Here is a 7,328-nt window from a genome sequence, read left to right on the forward strand (position 1 = left end):
CTTTGATATTTCGGGGATCCGCGTTTGCTGCGCTCCAAAATTTGAATTGTTTAAGGTATTTAATGTATAATAAAGGGATTTGAACGATTTTAAATAATTTTTAAACTAGTTAAAAACACATTGCTAGATAACGATAAAAGTGAAATGAACCAAATTCACAAGACTGATATCATGTAAGGAGACGGTCATTTTGCATATTAAAAGTTTTTGAAGAGTTATCTGCCCTTGATTAAAAGAAGAACATTTTTGATTTCTCAAAATTTCTGCGGTAAATATTTCATTTTATTTCGCAATTTAATGAAGAGGGAGAGATGCATGTTTTCACCTAGAGGTTTGTTTGAAATTCAAATAACTTTTTACAAAATCTTATAAAAACATGCGCTGCCCATAGACTTCAATGTTAAATTCAAGGTGAAATTAACTGGACAGCAATCAATTTTTTTTAATTCCTTTGGTGGAGTATTTTCATTTGATAACATCTTCAAAATGCTACCATGATCAAAAATATAGGACCATTCATTTATTAGGTACCAAATATGGTCGTATTATATTCTATACATTTAAAATAATAAAAATTTTAAAATAATCTTTTTATGTTTATTTCAACTTTCAAAATTATATATCAAAGAAGTATATACATGTAATTTATTTATACTGTAACATATATCTTCACTTAAATACTTATTGTAAAAAATTCCATATACATATTTCATACCTACAAAAAACCCCATAAACATGATATTACACACATTTAAATATATGTGAAAGTTGATTTAACAGAGGGAAAGGAGAAGGAAAAGAAAGGTGGCGAAAAGAGAGAAACATAATAGAAGAAGAAAAAAGCAAAGAATTAAAGAGTATAGTACTTTTTTATTTTAGGGGAAGGGGGATAATGGGCAACATTCATTTTTTCAATATTCTTTCCACAATAATTGTTTTAGGTCATTGAACTCAACACAGAAGGGTTTTATACACTGTATTTAGTCGAAAATATACCACTTATTAATTATCGCTGTGATTAAGTTTTCACTTTATGAACAATCTTATTCTTATGTTTGCCAAATAATATTGTTCCGTCAAAAACTACAAATATAACTTTCATTGGCAAAAACCCCTTTTCAAAACTTTCCAAAGCTCTTTTACTAAATAGCATTCAACGAAAAGATGTTCAATTAAAAAATTGACTCAATGTCAGTCTTACAGAAGCTGCAAGCTGGAGACTCTTTTCTCATAAAATAAAAAAAACATATATTAAATTTGATATGACATGTTTTTTTTTAATTGATACATATTGAAATTTTATAGTGTCTGTTTATTTGACTGTTCCATTTGTTTTTAAAACTCGCCGAAATACGACTGAAGTATTGGCGCATCGGCGTTGTCCAATAATCAATTAATCGTACACATAAAATTTGTTTCATAAAACTATATTCAATAATTTTATGTTACCCGGGTAAATTTCGTAGTTTTTGTTTTTTATTGACTTTATTTTGTACAGGTGAGCTTAAATGTCATTTCAACCCCGGCAAGATTAAAAATACGTCCCCATTCAGCATAAATATACTGTTTCGCTTCTGTACTCTTATGCTGTATTGGAAAAAATGGAATAATAAGACACAGTTATTGTTTGGTTAAATACCGGAGTTTAAAGACATTGACTCTTATCAAGATTTTCTCCGTTACTAGTCAAACAGAAAATGTGTTAGGTTATAGTTCAATTCCCCGATTTTTTTTTATCTGTAAGATTTTTTTTTTTAATTTTTAAAGGTACTTGGACACAGATTTGAAGTTAATTTTTTCTGTATAACGTCACGAATTACATGTATATATTTTAATACCATTTCACACAAAAATTAATTAAAAATCTTATTTCATTAAAAAGATATTAAAACTTTAAATTTTTTGGCAGGTTTGATTGACACATCCTTGCACTTTCACAAATTTTAACTTTATTCTTTATCCTTTGAAAAAATGGCAATTTTGTTGTGTATTATTGGGAAATATGAAAACTTAAATCCAGAAAAATAATTTTATTCAGAGTAGAAATGTTAGAAAGCAAAACTCCTTCACAAGTATCGTCATTCCGTTGTTTTCAGAGTTTAGCAATTCGAACACACTCGTGTTATGTACACAGTTTTTGTAAACAAGGCAAGATCGTGTTATTGTTTGGTGTTTACGATTCACCGGATGCGTTTAATTGCCAAAGTCTGCTCACCACAACTGCACGGACTGACAATACATTGTGTTTTTGTTTTGCTTTCGAACATGTCTACTCTTAATTTTCTGGATTATAGTATTAATATTTTTCATTAATACACAACAAGATTGCCATTTTTCCTGAGGATTAAGAATAAAGTTAAAATATGTGAAAGTGCAAGGATGTGTCAATCAAACCCGCCAAAAAAATAAAAATTTTAATAACTTACAAATGAAATAAGATTTTTAATTAATTTTTGTGTGAAAATGCTATTAAAATATATATGTCGTAATATTACAGAGAAAAAATTAACTTCAAATCTGTGTCCAAGTACCTTTAAGCAACACACTTACTTACATTCTAATTTCTCTCTCACTGAAAAATTAACCTGTATGCCGAAAAACCTGTTATAAGGGCATGGCTTTGTTTACAGTCTGGGTTTAATTTATCGGGGTTTGCTCAGGGTCAAAAATGATGTCTTTTATCAAGCAAAGCACCGTGATGACCTATATGTATATTGCAGTTCGATTAGGTCGGTTATCAAGTTCTCGAATTTTTAGGTCACCTGAGTAAACTCAGGTGACCTATTGCTATCCGTTTTCGTCCGTCGTCGTGCGTCGTCCGTCGTGCGCCGTGCGTTAACATTTGAACATTTTCAGCTTCTTCTCTGCAACCACTGAACCAATTTCAACCAAATTTGGCACAAAGCATCTATGGGTGAAGGGGAACAAAAATTGTGAATTTCATGATCCCTGCCCCCCTGGGGCCTGAGGGGTGGGGCCAAAACCACTAAAATTAATGCAATCTTTAAAAATCTTCTTCTTTACTCCTGGACTTCAAGCAGTCAAACTGTTTGCATGATTGTAATCAGCAATGAGTGTTCTACCAAAATTGTGAAATTCATGGCCCTGGGGTCAGGGATTCAAGTGCTAGAGCGGGGCTCAATAAGTAGGTAGTGAAAATGCATTATTTCTTTGAAAATCTTCTTCTCTGCTCCTGGGTATTAAATAAACCAACTAAGTACATAGTTGTGATGAGCAAGAGTGCCTCTACCAAAATTGTGAATTTTATGGCCCCAAGATCAGGGGTTCTGGTGTTAGGGCGGGGCTCTATTGATTATATAGTGAAAATACATGAATTCTTTGAAAATCTTCTTCTCTGCTCCTGGGTATTAAATATACTAACTAAGTACATAGTTATGATGAGCAAGAGTGCCTCTACCAAAATTGTGAATTTTATGGCCCCAGGGTCAGGGGTTCTTGTTTTAGGGTGGGGCTCTAATAGTGAAATGCATGAATTCTTTGAACATCTTATTCTTTGCTCCTGGTTAATATACTAATGACCTAATTACATATTTAAGGCCAGGATTTATTTTATTTTCAGTTTCACAAACCCTCCGCTCAAGGTTTTGAATTTTCAGAAAAAAAAATAAAACAATTTTTTTCTTTCCGATGTCAAATTTGAGTCGGGATCGAGATTTCAAATTTACGAACTCGCACTTCCGGTTTTAAGATGAAATGGTGGGTAAATAGATTTTAATTATAAAGCTAGATCTGAGCTTGGTTTAGTGTAAAATTCATCGATACGAGTGCCATTCAAAACGTTTCAGCCGTTCAAAGGACAAATAAAATGCTGACGACTTTGCTGCACAATGACATGCTGGTGAGATAATTATGTATTCGTTTCAAAAGTATCTGTCTGTAAATAATTTTCCTCTCCCAGGTTTTAAACTGCCCGTGGTAGCTATTGAATATTGCCAGCGACATTGTTACAGTTTAGGTCTCTGTTATAGCTTACAGTCTAAGCATCATTCTTCAAAAAAGGGTTGCTTATGCATCAGATGTAATGAATAAAACTATGGGAGAAGTCCATTTGAGGAAGAAATAAACAATAACCTGAAGAAATAAAAAAAAATTCAACTATTAAAAGGCGGCAAGAATATACAAATATATACAGGCATGTAGTATCAATTGTATCAGCCAGAAAAATTATTTTACAGTTAATTGAAAAAATGTTCACCATAGTTCCCAATACTCCCTGTCTGTTTTATGATAGGAATTATAATTTTAGGCATCAAGTAAATTTTAGAACATTGTCTACACATTCATCTAACACATATTTAAAAAATGAAGATAAATTGAAAGACTTTTAAAGAATTGATTTTTTAAAATATATTTTGACCAACATCACAAAATTTATATATAACTGGCCCAAGCTGGCATGAAATAAGCAATTAAATGTTCTACTTTCCTATTTGTAAGTATTATGTGTCCAGTTATAAGGAGCCTACTAGAATAGCATAAAAAAAGAATGTACAAATGTTAATAATTGATTTATCAAAAATTCTCATGTTCATAACTAAACCTTAACATAAAAAAATACTGGCCTTATAATGAAGAAATGGGTCTCTTTCAAAATAGATAATTTCAGGGCCGCTGGGTCAGGGGTACCGGGGGGTACTTTGACTAAAAATAAATTAATGCTTTGAAATCTGCCCTTTGATAAGCAATGGTGCCTCCTTCAAAATTTGTGAAATTCATAGCTTTTTGATTAAGACACGAACCAAATACAATCACTGGAAAGTTGTTACATGATACTCAGGTGACCTATAAGGCCCGTGGGCCTCTTGTTTTTTAGTGTAAGCTGTTTTACGGGTATTTTTTCCCCAACATGTCTTGTGATAACAATCAATGAGAAATCAAACCATTGCCATTTGGAGTCCTTGAAATAAGGTTTACGGTTTACAGAATATTTGTTATAATTTGAATAAATTTGTCGCTGGCTGTGTACTAACATTGGGAAATACTACAAAATGTGTAAAAGCACAGTTGTTTGATAAAATTAAAATAATTCCATTCATGATGAAGTTATTAAAAATCGGACTTTGCTTATTAGTCCGAAATTCCTGGAAAACGCCAAATAGAACTGAATAATAGTTTATAACATTTTCAACAGTGAAATACTGTAATTTATCCATTGAATAAAAGTGGAATCCTGTCAGAGTGTGAAAAGGATATCAAAATGATATCCTGTCACAGTGTGAAAGAATATCAAAAGTGCGGGAAAACTCTCGATTTTCAATACTTCGTAACTTGTTACAAGATAGAAAACGAGTTAATAAACCATTCTGTCATAAAGAACGAGGGCGCTTTTGATTGGCATTCGGCAGGAATCTGGGCGTAATTGAAAAATGAAAATTTTACCGGCATGTCACATAAAATTTTAAGATTTTTTTTATTTATCGGGTTACTGTGCAACAGGAAAGGAAAATATTTTCCCGAAATTGAGCTTTGATATGCTGAAAAATAACTTGAAAATTGGCCAGATCAGACATTTGGTAGAAAATGGTACATTTTTAAACACGTTTTTCTCAAATTTTTCTATCTCTGGGTCTTCTCTCCATGATTTTGAAACGTTATTTGTGTGTATTTAAATTCAAAGAAACGAATACACTTTTTTTAAAAAATGGAGAGAAGACCCAGAGACCGAGAAAAACGAACTTTTTCCTTAAAAATCCAAATGTGTGAATGTGGTGCTTCTTTGTCCTTTTAAAATGATCTGTGTATGTGTAGCGATTATAGCTCAGTAGGATGGGCTACCTGTTCAGTGCACTGGTCTCGAAAAGTTTTTGGTTCGAGCCTGGCATGGGGCGTTAATTTTTTTTCTTTCATGCAAACAACCATTTATTTTGTCAGTTTCGTTTTATGTACTGATATATTAAAATTTTGAATGAGATTAGTTTTGGTTCAGTTTGGTTCTCGAGCGAAATTAATTCTAATCTTCTATTCTATATAATGTACATCATGTACACGTATCATGCATCAACTGCATTAAATATTTTAGGTTTTTATTTTTTGTGAAACATTACTATTTTATAGTACCCCCTGGGAAAAACGTTACAATCTCACACTTTCAAACTAATCAAACTAAAAAACCTATGGACGTGTTTGTAAAGTCTGACAAGCTATGTTCAGCCAAACAAATCATGGACATTTAAACCATAAATGTTTCGTACAAATGATTCCTGCAGATCACACACCATGCGCCCATCTTCTTTAAGGATGTATTCTTATGATACGCGGAAAAAAACGTGCATTAAACTTTCAAAATGTTATATTTTTTGAGAGTGTAGTATCCAAGGAATAATTTAAAGACAAGAAAAGTGTATGTTAGTGTTCATCTAAGAGAGGTTCAACCCTTTGAACATAGGCCAAAATAGAGCATGGGAAATTTCCTTAAAAATGCTACTAGACAATAAAATACCTCATAAAACTTATAAATACAGTGAATTAAAACTTAATTTGGCTTAAATTTACTTGAAAGTATTGCAAAGTTGATTTTTTAAACAAAATATGAGCAAATAAATACTAATTAGATAACTTGTACCCAAAAATGTTGTTCACACATGTCAAAAATTAGGCACATTTTTCCCTATAAAATTGCTTGAAAAACCAAAGAAAAACATATTTCTACAATTAAACTTTTTAAGAAAATTGTTGTACAGTTTCTTTAGGTATTATAGCTTATTTTCATAGCATGAAAAGTAGGGGTTAGTGCACATATAAGAAAGTTTTGATATTTTTTATATCCCCACCCCATGTTTCTTTTTCAGCATTTAATGAAAATAAATAAGCATTTAGGCATCAAAGTATGTGTTTTATTCACCAAATATTCAAAATTAGTGTGATAATTTCAGGTAATATTTACAATTTTGTTAAGAAAAGATTTTTAAGAACAAAAAGTAATCAATTAACACATAAAACTTTATAATAGTCTGTTGGATGTCCTCTCTTTCTGTTGGCCTGGGGGTTCCAGGATTTTCTGGGTCCTGGTTTGTGGTGTTGGATGGTAGCTTTAGGGATTAGTCAAATCCAGTCCCACTTTCTCAATCTGATTTTTATGGTTTTCTCCATCTGATTTTAGTGGTTCTTAAACCCTGCTCTCTTCTAAAAGCCTTCATTAGTGATTCTTGTGAAAACAAGACTTACCTGTAAAAAATTATTTTAGAAAAAATTAGATCATAATTTACTGGTAATATCACTGTTCAAAAAATGAAAATCATTATTTTGTCTATCTGACTTTGTTTTTATGAACCCAGGCCTGAGTTTAGACTAAAATAATTTCTACATGT

This window comes from Saccostrea cucullata, unplaced genomic scaffold (assembly GCF_032062105.1).
Source record: "Saccostrea cucullata isolate Sc308-1 unplaced genomic scaffold, CSIRO_AGI_Scuc_v1 ctg14113, whole genome shotgun sequence".
Lineage (NCBI taxonomy): Eukaryota > Metazoa > Mollusca > Bivalvia > Ostreida > Ostreidae > Saccostrea > Saccostrea cuccullata.